Genomic DNA, 13,593 nt, shown 5'->3' on the forward strand with positions numbered 1-13,593 from the left:
CGACGTTTTCACACTAGAAGACGACACTGACTCACGATCTCTAGGTTCCAATTCAAGAAGCATCGCCCCAAGAGTAGTCTCTGGTTGAGTGGACATCCTACCGTCTACTCGATTAATAAGCACATCTTCTGCCCTCTTCTCCTTCGAAAACACTTCCGAATTCTCATGCATAATGTCGTATAATTGCTTATTCAACCGCTCCACTGCCGTCAAAACAATTTGATCAGTGTTGGATCTTCTACGCTTAGGAACGTTCCTAAAATTAGGCTCACTTGGTCCTACAAAACACGAAAATATAAAAACTTTTAATTTTACAATTTACCCCTCCTAGTTTCTACTTTGTCAAAGTATACCCTCTTACTATTTTGGGGCAACTTTTACGCTGTGTTCCCGAGTTCATTTAAGTAAAGAAAGGCAAGGAAAAGACAATTTTCTCTTCTTATCTTTTTTTTGGTATCTCCTCTTTTGCTTCAACTTATTTTCCTTCCTAATCTTTTCAATTTAAAAAGATACAAATTCTTTTATTTTACTTATCATTTTCTCACTCCTCCTCTCCTTTTCTTTCTTTAAATTAAACGAACACTCTTTAAATTTTTCATTCTTTTTCCTTTATTAAATGAAACTAAAAAAGAACATTTTTTTTTCATCTCTCCTTTTTCTACCCTTTCGTACTCGAGTACTTTAAACTGATGATACATAATATCAATATCATTGACGGATTTAAAGGAGCATAATCGCACAGGTAACGCAATATCTCAAATCAATCAACTACTGTTACTGTATTTCAGTCATCTCCTGCACTTGTAATTTGTGAATAAAGCAAGTGTTTTTTTTTTTTTTTTAAGGTTAATTTCGTATAATCCGATATGGGTATTCATAATTTGTGTTAAATTCATCATTTTTAGCTATAAAAAATTATAAATTGTGAATAAAACTGTTAATTAGGGTTTCTTGTAATTAATTACCAGCTGCGTTTGGTGCATCATGAGAGCTTGACTTTGAAGAATCAGAGCTTGCAGAAGAAGCAGGTAATCCACTCATATATTGAATCATTGCATGCTTTGGTACATAATCATGTAGTGTTCCTCTTGTTCTCCATCTCGAGCCACACGCATTGCATAGCACCGGCTTTGATGATGGCCCGTTTCGCCATAACGTAGTGGCTGTTTAACATCATAATCATATGTGCAATACAGATGTTAGATATCATGATTCACATGTGTGTGCACATATATATATGCATTGTGTGAGTTTAGAGATAAATATTTTGAAATATAAGCATGGAAATCGTGTCAATTAAGCGTCAGTTATCCTCGGTTAAAAGAGCAATTTTGTCAAAAAAGAAAGAAACTTGCCAAAAGGGAAAATTTGCCATGGATCTTTTTAAAGCCTGTTATGTTCCACTAAGTGAGGCTAAAAGAGCAATGCGGGCCGAAACATGTTAATAGGGTAAATTTCTCACCTTTTGAAAAAAACTCTTGTTCACAAGATGATAAAAATGATTGCGTATTCGTAATTGAAAACGTTGGTATAGTTTGATGTTTTAGTAACTTTAAAAGTATATTGTGGAAAATATGGGTCTTTCAAAACCTTGGTAGCGTATTGCATATTTGCACTTGTGATGTATTTTGGATGGCAAATCTGTCCTTTTAACCATTATTCCCATGCCATGAATGGACTAATGAGATATAAATATGCTTAAGATATGTATGTCTCATTTCACTAATTTCTTTTAATTGAGTTATGAATGAAGTGCAACAAAAGTGGTTGCCACTATGAGTTCATAACCACAAAAACTTCATATAGTAGTTATTGAGGAATTTAGACATGCAAAAGAGAGCAACGCACGGAAAGACATTGTTAGAGAAGTGAACAAACAAGTTCCTATACTTGTAAATGCTCTACATCGAGCCTAACATTGAATTGATCTAGGAACCTCTCTTTGAAAGAATTTTAACTTGAGAATATTACATAAGTGATTACAATGCCTTATAGACTGCATAGGACCAAAGGCATACCAAATTTTCTAATTTATAACAAAGCTACAAAAAATACAGTCAGGCCAACGGACTTGCATAATATGATTGGTAGTTCTGATGGCAACTACTATCTATTTACATAGTAGTTGTCACATGGTTAATATAAGCCTTTAACTAAATCAAATATATATCCTTTAATAAGATAAAATTTAGAAAATTTTGAACTACGATCAATCTCAAAATGATCTTGTAATGACCGCTAATGGGCAAGTTGGCAAATTCACATTGTAATCTTTCTGAAAAAGGAAATATTTTTTTGGGACCGAAGGGTATTTAAAGTGATGTAAAGGATTTATAGATTAAAACAATAAAGGAATTTTTAAAGGTTAATATATTAAACAAACAAATGAACTAATTATGATAAATGAATATCAAATAGTTGCCTCCCCCAAACATCGAAGCAATTGCTTTTTTTTTTCCAGATTGAGTATGATATATAAAAAGAAATACGTATCTAATTCGACATGACTCATGATAGACAAATAAAGGCTAAACATAAGTTTAACTTTTCATCATACATAAGAATGCATATAATGCAGAGAGATATGTTTAATTTCAATAGTCCAAGATTCTTGTGTCATTGAAGTTATAACTTCATGCTTTATGCATATATGTATTTGGCTCGACATACATATATACAATTATACATTTTTATATACGGTATTTGGCTAGACATAAAAGTATCCCCCAAAATAGCAATCCAATTATATTAATTATTATGCAACCACTTTAGCACAAATGCACAATTCACTAAAAGAATACATGCTATACAAGCGCAGTTAAATATCATAAAAATGAAATTGAACCGCTCATACAAAAACTAAATCAAGAAAGTCTTACTTTCAATTCCACAATGACGGCAAGGTCCTTCTTTCACCATGATATATCTGACCCGTTGAGAAACTTTTACTCCGTTACCTAAAACTCAGTGTTGAGGAAAGCATAAGCAACCAAAATAAACACAGAAGAAATAAAGTTTAAATTTTGATAAACAAAGGCTTACCTATGGGCTCCTGCTCCTCTTTCTTGATTATGGTTCGCCTTTTGCGCTGTAAATTGTCAAACAAAATATGAAATTATAGATACAACTTTTTTTTTTCACAGAATAGGATTACATATTATAAAACTAACCATTAATGATATTTTGTAATACATTAATTTGGTTTATATTGTTTTTATACATATTACATTCATGCATTTACTCATTTGCAATAACTTTTTAAGAATTTGTAATAAAGGTAATTTCTGCATAAAAGTTAAATCTTTTATCATCCTTGTAAAGTTTACTTATCTTCCTTAGAAGGATTTAGTATTAATTAAAAAGAAACTCTCTAGGCTGATATTTAACCTTTTTCCATTAATGATCAATTGGCTTTGACTAGTATCTAATATTTTCATTTTGAATTTGTTTAACAAACATTTTATGCTTTTTCTAAGGTAGAAAGCTTTCAGGTACCGAGTGAGGCAAGACTGATGTTTTCACTTTTCCTTTTGTTGCTCTGTTGTGTGGCTGCATTTATCAGCAGTAGACAACTAGACAAAAAAGATATAATTACATCTAATATAACAACTTTTTTTGTTTTTATGCTGATAAATACTAATTTACGATTACAATATTGATATTTTTTACGCCTTATGCTATGACATTTTCAGTTTTGATAGATATAAAAAATGAATGTTTTTAAAGATATTCCACTTGTGTTCTTTTAATCATTGTTCTACCTTAAGGATGTTTGAGACTTGAGTACTTAAATTTTGATCTGAAAGTAAGAAATATGAGTTTATTGTATCTATTAATGAAATGATCAACATGTGATTGTGAATTTGTGATTTTTGTATACCAGTATTGTAAACTACGGAAACATCAAATTGAATGTTTTAAAATTTACACTGATTTCACATGTAAAATGTTTGTGAAACATTGCACTTTTCTAATATGTAAACGTAAAAACATAAAGTGCAGGTGTTGCCAGATGATGCCCAGTGATTATTAGTAATATTAAATTCTAAATGTTGGATGAACAACTAATAAGATTGTTCCATCTTTAACTAAATTACTATTTTATTTCTTAATAAGCAACAAATTAACATTCCTAAAAGATCGAGATGTGTTTGTAAAAAGTTCGTGTTATTTGGAGAGATTTCTCTTAATTAGTTTTTAAATAAATTATCTTCTTTAAATGCATCTTTAAAGATACTTTATAGGCAATAATAAACCTGTCAGATATATAAATGTATAATAATACCAGCTTTCTTGCTACAAGATTAAGGTGACACCCGTTGATCACATTTCAAGCTGTAATTTCGTTGCAGGCTATACAAACTGAACAAAAGAGTAAGTTTCATTCCACTTTTGAGAATTCTTTATTCATAAATAACTTATAAATGTTAGGAAAAGACTAATAAAATAGTTTATATTGGAATTAACTCGATGCATTATATAATTTATGAAGGTGCGAAGAATGGCTTCCATCAGAAGGCAGCCTAAAGCTGTTTTCATGGCCTTTGGGACAAAAGGTGATGTGTATCCGACAGCTGTAATTTACTTCTTCAGTTCCAAAAATAAGATACTTTCATTTCTCATTTATTATATTGACATTTTTATGCTAATTACATGATACGACTTGAAATTTATCCGCAGGCAGTTGCTGCAGCTTTTGCTCGTGATCAGGTGCAATATCATGTGGTTTTTATAACGCATTCTGCACATGAGGTTTGTTTAATACTTGCAGTTAATCACTTTTCCATATGTAACAAGGAAAATATAATAATTTCAAATTTCTAATTTTAGTTTTCATACGCTTAACATACACTAGCTATATTATATAAGTAAAAATCGACATGATATTTGTTCCTGGCAGGACATAAGGGAGCATCTAAGCAGAAATAAAGTTTCATGTTTTTCTGTTTCATCTCCTCCTGCTCTTTCTCCATGTGAACATAACAATAGCTCAGGTTTTGATACTCATTTATTTTTTTTAGAGTGCGTTTATTGTTGCAAAAAGATAGCAACTTTATGTCTGTTTGGACATTCCAGTTTCTGTGCAGTTCTTTAATGAAGAAAAAAGAAAATTTACAAGAGAACATAGACAAGAATGTGTTGTCATATTTGAAAACATTTTTGGTGATGTCCCGAGCATGGAGGGCGATTTGGTCATAATAAACTTTTTTGCGTTGGTAATGTCCACCTGGCACCTAAAAGGCAAAGTTATTTAGATACTTAGCTAGCAAAAGTTATTTCACATGTATTTCCCTGTATCATGATTAGAAATATCTTTTGTTACAGAATAGAAATATCAACAACACTTGTGTCTGTATTATGCAGGAAGGCTGGAGCCTGGCCGAACTTTTTAATGTTTGCTGTGTGGTAGCAGCTCCTTATGTTGTTCCTTACAGGTACAGTTGACTTTCTTTATCATACAACTTGAAATTCATATAGGTATATAAAGCTGTATTGTTTGCAAAATTAGTGTTTTAATCATTTGTTTTCTTTTACCTAGGATAAATCAACCCATGTTTATATTTTGTTTTTGGTTTGCACTTTGCAGTGCTCCTTCATCGTTTGAACGGAAGTTTAGTGAAGAGCTTCCACTTTTGTACAATTATATCCAAGCAGCTTCAAGTGATGAGGTAAAACTCAAATTCTCTACTTTTATCACATATTCAGTTTAACCATTTTTATTACAAAAATGTCTGTAAATATATAACATGTAACATAAGACTTCACTGACAGATATATGCTATTTAAATTTGAATTGAACAAGATTTCATGGAAAGATGTTATCCATTGGATGTGGCCTCTTTTTACTGAGGACTGGGGAACGTGGAGATCTAGAGAGTTGAAGCTGAGTCACTTGCCTTTCACGGTATTCATTTCCTTCCTCATTATATGTTTTCATAAAAGCGAACCTACTTTGACCTGCTATTTAGTTTCTTGATTATAATTAAGGCATTAATTATGCATCCAGGATCCAGTCACAAGTCATCCCGTGTGGCACAGTAGGCCTTCAGCTCCTTTGCTACTGTAAGATCGAAACCAATTACATGCTATCTCTTCATGCTCACTTTTTAAGAAAAGTACAACACGCGTATATATTATTCTAATTTTAGTCATTTCATCATAACAGGTATGGTTTCAGCAAAGAAATTGTAGAATGTCCTGGTAGGGTAAATTCTCTTGGTCATATAATAATAACAATAACAATAGTAATACGGATTCCTTTAAAGTGCTTTAGGTTATTGGCCCTCAAATGCTCATGTTTGTGGCTTCTGGAATCTTCCTATGAGGTGGCAGTTCTCATGCAAAAAATGTGCAGAAATTACAGTCTTGCCCTCAACAGAGAATATAAACATGAAAGCTGAAATGTGTTCAGCTCATAACAAGCTGCAACACTTTTTATATGCTTCAGAATCATTATCGCCTATTTTCATTGGTTTAAGTTCTATGGGAAGGTAAGTTTTTTAAGTTCACAGACACATACTATAATAATAAAAACTAATAAAATGACTCTCTTTCAACAGTATGGGCTTTATGAAGAAACCTAAGTTGCTTCTTCATGTTCTTCAAAGTGTTATAGAGACAACAAATTACCGTTTTATCCTTTTCACATCTGGTTATGGGCCTTTGGATGCTGCAGCACGATCGCTTGCTGCAGAAACATAATCACATTCAGAAAAATCCGAATTTATGAAAGACGGAGTTTCTCTTTTTAGTGGCCGGCTTTTCTGTTTCTCTGGGTAAGCATTTTTGTCTTAGTTGTTTACTAATATTGTCCTTTTCAAGTATTCAGTCAACTTTTAATAATATTCATATTTTAAAGTTTAATACTTGAGTGGTGCGTTTTTCGTTTTGTAATTAGTTCTGTACCTTACGCGTGGCTGTTTCCAAAATGTGCTGCTTCTATTCATCATGGTGGCAGGTAAGCTTCCAGCTAGTTTTCTTTCCCTTTTGTAATAAGTTCTATAATTTTATCAGTCGTTTAAATGGGTCATGTTCGCGTGTCAAATTTGGAAATCTAGTACGGACTTTAAACAGAAAATCGTATAAGACACATGAACCCTATATTCATGGGTTCTTGTCAGTTTCTGGTCGAACCTTTGAACACGTTTAGGGGTCGTGTCAACCAAGCAGGTTCGCGGGTTGACCCGTTTAACCCATTTATTTTTTTATTTTGTTTTTTTTTAAATGTTTTGTTAATAACTTAAACTCTTTGGGTATTTTTTTATTCCAACATTTGAAGGTATAAAGTAAATTGGCATAAAATAATATGTAAATTGGAATGTAAGGTACTAACATGTAATTTTTTTATCTGGGTCAAACAAGTCGTGTTTGTATCAATCCGCGAATACACATGTCACGTTCGGGTTCATGCGTGACATGATTTTCGGGTTCGTGTCGGGTTTGACCTGCCAACCTGCGAACACGACCCATTTAGTAACATATTTGCGGGTTGATAAAAAAAGCAGGCCAGCCCATAAATGTCGACCAGTTTAGCTAAATTTCTTTGCGGGTGTTAACGAACTGAACACAGAAGACAATAAACGAACACACGGATTTATCGGATTTATCGTGATTAAGAAATCACCAAACGGGCTGGACTTAGGTCCGGCTGCCTCTGCGCCCCTTCCCTCTTCTCGCAATCTCAACTAAACCCAGCTACGAAACCCAACAGCGGGGTTCAACCCAATCCCGTTTAGACTAAACCAAAACCCATGAATTCTGTTACGTCTCAGAAATTTACACCCTTATATCCTCTTGTAGCATTTTCACCCGTTATTATACTAATGTGCTGTTTTGCATATCAACTAGTGGATCAACTGCAGCTGCATTGCATGCGGGAATACCACAGGTATGCTTTAACATGTCTTTAAGATCCAATGTTTTCTGTTTTTTTTTACCTTTTTACAAATGATTGCAGGTATTGTGCCCGTTTATGCTAGATCAGTTTTACTGGGCCGAGAGGATGTTCTGGCTTGGAGTTTCACCCGAACCCCTGAGGAGACATCAACTGCTTCCAGATGAAGATGACGAGATTACAATAAAGGAAGCTGCAACTGCTCTTGCTACAGCTATCAATTATGCTCTATCTTCTCGAGTCAAAGCAAATGCCTTACAAATTTCTCGACGATTGTCTTCCGAGGTAATACTATTTTTTTATTTACTTATGAGGGGTATAATAGCCATTTGACTAATAGTCAAACACTTCTGTTAAACTACTTGCTACTTTGATTACATATGAGGGGTATTTTGTTACCTATGAGGGGTACTTTAGTCATTTGACTAATAATCAAACACATCTATTAAAACTACTTGCTACTTTCATTACATATACGAGGTATTTCACTATATTGTTACTTACGAGGGGTATTTTAGTCGTTTGTCTAATAATCAAACACTTCTGTTAAACTACTTGCTACTTTCATTACATATGAAGGGGGTATTTTAGTGATGATTTCATCTGTAAAGTTTAAAATGAAAAATTAACATAAAGGAAAAGTTGCCCAGGGGATATTTTTTAAGCATGAAGTCTCTTTAATCATCTATTTAACAGAGTTGGATTATTATTTAGATTATAATAATTTTCCGCCCACCCAATTTTCTGACCACTACTTGGTTTCATCATAAACCCTTGTTTCATTCTTACATATCTACTCTATATTGTCCTCTTGCATGAGTTAGAAATGTAACAACATTGACTACATCTTCATTGGCCGTTTCAGGATGGCGTTCAGGAAGCAGTGCGGATGTTAAAAGCATGCATCGCGTGCTAACTTGAACCTTCAAAACTTTAATGATACAACCTTCCGTTTTAATCCAAACTTGCGATGTAAAAACTCCGCTTGCATGTGCAGCGAAGCAACATCATGTTCTAAAATGGATTCATGGGTTAGATCCATGAATACAAGATGTTACATGCGTATTACAATGGTTGAGAAAAAGGTATGCAAAGTAACATTGAACTTCACAGTTTTATTCTTATCACTAATAGACTTTAAACGTCAAATTAAAGCGTCACGTCACTACCTACACTTGTAGGCAATGGAGCTTTAGCTAACACACCCATTTAACACCGCTTTGGGGTTTAAAGCCCCGTTACCACGCTAAAGCCACACCTTTTCCTTGTTAAAGCATTAGGACACCACCATTTCCTTGTTTAAGAAAGCCCTGTTATCATTTTACCATTTCCTTGTTTACCGCCCCGACATGATGTTATTGCCCCTTTGCCACCGCACATCACTTTTGCCGCCCCCTGTTGAAGCCTCATAACAAGTAGCCTATAAAGCACGAGATATAGATAACACCACCTTTATGTCTACGAACTTGAAATATTCAAAATACTTTGGATATTAGGCTCTTACTTTGGTTTAAAAAAATCGTATTTATGACTGTTATTTTAATAAAGTATAAACTAATAAAACTATAAAAGTGAGATATAATGGGTTGGTTTAAACCTTAAAGTTACTTTTATCATATTTTTAATTATTACTAAGCCTACTTTAATGATACATCTTAATGATGGCGATATATTTTTAAGAGATGGCATTTATCTTTGTCAAAATGATGTGGATTAGTCTTACAAAGTATGATTTGGATGAATTTTAGAAATAGATTTTAAGGAGTGTGTTTGTTACACAAAAGTTTTGATCGTACACATAGAGGTGCAAATGAGTTGAGCCGTTCGTGACTAACTCGAGATTAGGTTGATAAAAAGCTCGAAACAAACTTGAGTATAATATAGCCTGAGCCAAGCTTATGCTTGTTTAAGGTACTGCACACGAGCTTGAGATGATTTTAGGCATATTTAAGGGTTTCTTAAATTATATAATAATTAAAAGTGTATAAAATTGATAAATAATAAACGTCCCTAGCTCGAGCTTTAGAGGAGTTCAAAACGATCCAAACTCAAGTTCGAGTAAGTAAAAACGAGCCAAGCTCGAGTTTAGTCAAATTGGGCTCAGGTCAGCTCATTACAACCCCTACGTAGACGGGCCGTGCCAACAAGCTTGGTATATTGTGATATAAGTTTTCACTTTAGCGACTCTTTTTTAATAACTGTAAGCTTTTTTTACAACGTTTGCATTGCTTTAAATACTACTCTTTACTTTTTGAAACTGCAGACAGACACAAAGATACACCCGTTATAATCCTATTACTAGATCTACACCACTATTTAATTCAAACTCTCAACCTCATGAGAAAAGACATCATTTAACACATCCCTTATGTTTAATTATACAAATCAACAGGTTCAACTGAAAATAAGATAATAACAAAAAACTTTAAAATGTGTACCGAGAATTTTGGACCATTAAGTTAAATAGTTAAAATGATACAGTAACAATTTCGTAATTAACCGAAAAGCTTGAATAGGAAAAAAGAAGATAAGTTATTGTTGATTTGTTTTTGTTTAAGTCTGATTTTACTATATATATTAAAAAAAAAAGCTAAATAAGTTTGATATATTTCATAGTTTTAAAGGAATATTATAAAATTGAGAAAGTTGTTCTCTTTAATTTGAATTAGCTACTATTTACTTCTCATTAAAAAATATGTTTTTTTAAAGGCTTGATTTATCATGCATATAACAATGTGTTCGAAACCTGTAAGAATGAGTTTAACCAAGTACAACATTGCCTCTAACATTACAATAACGAGTCCTTGTTAGTGTAATGTGAGTACGGCAACAAAGTGTTTATTATGTATGTAAATTTTGGGCTTATTTTGCTAATGCTAAAAATGCAATCGCATAGGTTAAGTGTTGTCTTGAAATATTATACGCTTATGCAATATGCTTTTCATTTCTTAAAACAAAGCCTCAATGCAACACGCGAACGATAAAGGTTTGAGAAAAGTCCCCATAGTCGGTTCATGTGAAACCATAGAATTAGTCGTCAAGATTTTGGTCTAAATCACTTCATCATAAATTAAAGCTCGAGTACTCAAGAAAGTAGCATCACCATGGTTGATATCATGGTTCGATAACGACCATAAGAGCTATGGACATTTTAAAAATCAATACTATTCCAATTAAGTCAAACCATTTACTTCAACTTAATCATCAAGACGATATGGATATGATATAAAATAGAATCGCTCATGAATATACATTTATGAATTCACGAGCAGTTATATTTTATAGGGTTTGGATCAAATACAAATGAAATTAACGTGCTAAACGTGAGAATCAAGTAGAGTAATTATATATACAAGTAGAGTAATAATGTAATTACATTATAGAGGTCCACCCAAAAGGATTACTCTATGATAATTACTCTACTTGTATATATAATTACTCTACTTGATTCTCACGCTTAACACATTAATTTCATTTATACGTTAATCTTCCCCGTATTTTATAAGCTAAAACAAATGTTTCTTAAACAACACATGAATTCATAAAAATTGGTGTATTCTTTATGAAATGGTTTAAAAATATTATCTTGAAAAAAAAATGGTGAATGAGGTCCACCCAAAAGGATTATTCTCTAAATAAAAGTATCCAAAATTTGTTGGATTACACAAATTAGGCAATGCTCAACCAGAGAGGTGAAGGGAGAGTCAGACTTGTGTAAGCAAAGACGCTTAGCACCCCCAACTGCTTTTGTCTCTCTTCTTCTTAAGCTTTTGTGTCTCTTCTTCTTGGTCAACATTTATTCTACTTCAATATTGTTTTGTTCTCATAGCAGACGGGGCACCAATATGAGTAAGGTGTATGGCTTTCAAACTGTATGGCAATACGTCGTCACCCATGTGGATAGGGTGCATGACTTCATTTCATGGCAAAGACTTGTCTCATAGAATGACTCATTTTGGCAATTATTGTACTTGGAGAATTAAAAAACATACAAAAAGTTCTAAGGATACTTATGAGTAGTTGTTGCTAGTGATTTTGTGGTTTATGAGGTACTTGAGGGTAGAAATGAAGTGACAATACAGGATTTGGAGGTACATGGGTAGTACTCATAAGTGTCTCTCCCCCCACCCCTCATAGTGATTAAGGTTAGGTCATAAAGCAAAAATAAAAGTCCAATGCTTTAAAAAAGCGTTATACTGGTTGCCGCACACTAGCCCGGTAAACGGTTATAGTTTATAATTTGAAACGTCGGAGTTGTAATATCGGTTTAAGTCCAAGGTAAATTTTGAGTTTAGAGTTAGGTGATCACTACATTTAGTGAGACGTTTAGAGGTTCACTTATAATGAGACAATTGTAATGGTGATCGCTTATTGCTTAGTGAGACGTTATAAACTCTTGGTGTGGCATGCAATGGATGTAAGGTAGACTCATTAACATCCACCCGAACCGTCGTGTGTTTATTTCTTGTTTACTTCAAACCATGTTTTTATCATCATTTAATCAAATAAAACATCAACAAAAAACATTCTCTATAAGTAAAGATCTAACAAACATCAAACGTCTACACTAAATACCCATTTTTAAAAGAAAAATTACCAAATAGACATGTTCGACCATATTTATCCAAAATAGCATGAAGTAAAAACTAACCAAATAAGAAAAACCACAGATCAATGACACCTAATCCCCATGGGCACTAGATACTAGTGTAGCCCGCATAAAATTTCATGGAAATATGACTTGACAACACTGTAGCTTGACACGTGTCTCAATTGAGCTACGTTGATGCCTAAACATGAATAAAAGGGCTACAAAGGTGATGATGGGACACTATGATGATGTTCACTAGTTGGATCATTAAACTGAACGAGTTTTATTTCACTGTACTGTCGTGCCTTTGGCGAGTGTACACGGACGTTGACCTTAGGTGAGGGTTTTTCCTATATCGAAAACGAGTGTATCCCGATGTAGTGAATTTAGCCAGTAGTCTCTTTGAAGGACTGGTTGGCTGCTAAAAAAAATGTAATTATGTGTGTTAATATTAGCTTGGATATTGAAACTTGTTGCTAAATTTATTATTTGATTGTTAGAATTTAATTTGGTTTTATCTTTTAATCATGTGACCCAGCCAAGCAAACCAATTTGTTTTTTCCTTTTTTATCAACGTAGTGCCAATTCTTCAAAATTTTCGACCCCAGTAAAAAGGTTATTGCGTTCTGATGATACAAGTAGAGTAATTTTTTCAAAATAGTGTTTTAAAATTTTTGATCAATTTGGTATTGTTCAAAAACTATTTACCAAATTAATGTTGTTCCGAAATTATCACACCTCCACTGATAATATATCGAGAGTTTTGAGCATCTATAAGACTACATAAGACTATGATCACCAAAAACATTGGCGCATTCACTCCATTAGTTGATTTATGGTCACGTGAAAATTTATAAGGTAAACATTATGTTGTTATGTACAGGTTCACGTTTAAATACGATGCAATCATCAAGTTTGATTCTTCGACCAAAAAAATCCATTGCGTGAGAAAATATTTTTACTTTTCTTGGATTCTATTTTAAACCATGGATGAGAAGATTGACTATGTAAGTTGATTGATGCCAAATGATCAATTGCAATTATCTCGTCAATCGACTATGTATGTTGATTGTTGGAAACTATGTTCAACTCTATGTATTCCTCTATC

The 13,593-nt window shown here is 33.1% G+C and overlaps 1 pseudogene across 1 annotated transcript; it reads left to right on the forward strand.

Annotated features, from left to right (window-relative positions):
* Positions 1–917: 917 nt before the first annotated feature.
* On the forward strand, positions 918–8,913 carry LOC143618514 (sterol 3-beta-glucosyltransferase UGT80A2-like; annotated as a pseudogene). Its single transcript, XR_013151021.1, has 16 exons — positions 918–1,028; positions 4,493–4,576; positions 4,681–4,752; positions 4,901–4,994; positions 5,077–5,216; positions 5,365–5,435; positions 5,588–5,669; positions 5,804–5,905; positions 6,008–6,063; positions 6,167–6,201; positions 6,275–6,491; positions 6,561–6,776; positions 6,899–6,958; positions 7,849–7,888; positions 7,958–8,179; positions 8,760–8,913. The product of XR_013151021.1 is annotated as a sterol 3-beta-glucosyltransferase UGT80A2-like (transcript).
* Positions 8,914–13,593: the final 4,680 nt, after the last annotated feature.

This window comes from Bidens hawaiensis, unplaced genomic scaffold (assembly GCF_021521415.1).
Source record: "Bidens hawaiensis isolate Kalapana, Puna unplaced genomic scaffold, B.hawaiensis_p1.1 tig00082701_1, whole genome shotgun sequence".
NCBI lineage: Eukaryota > Viridiplantae > Streptophyta > Magnoliopsida > Asterales > Asteraceae > Bidens > Bidens hawaiensis.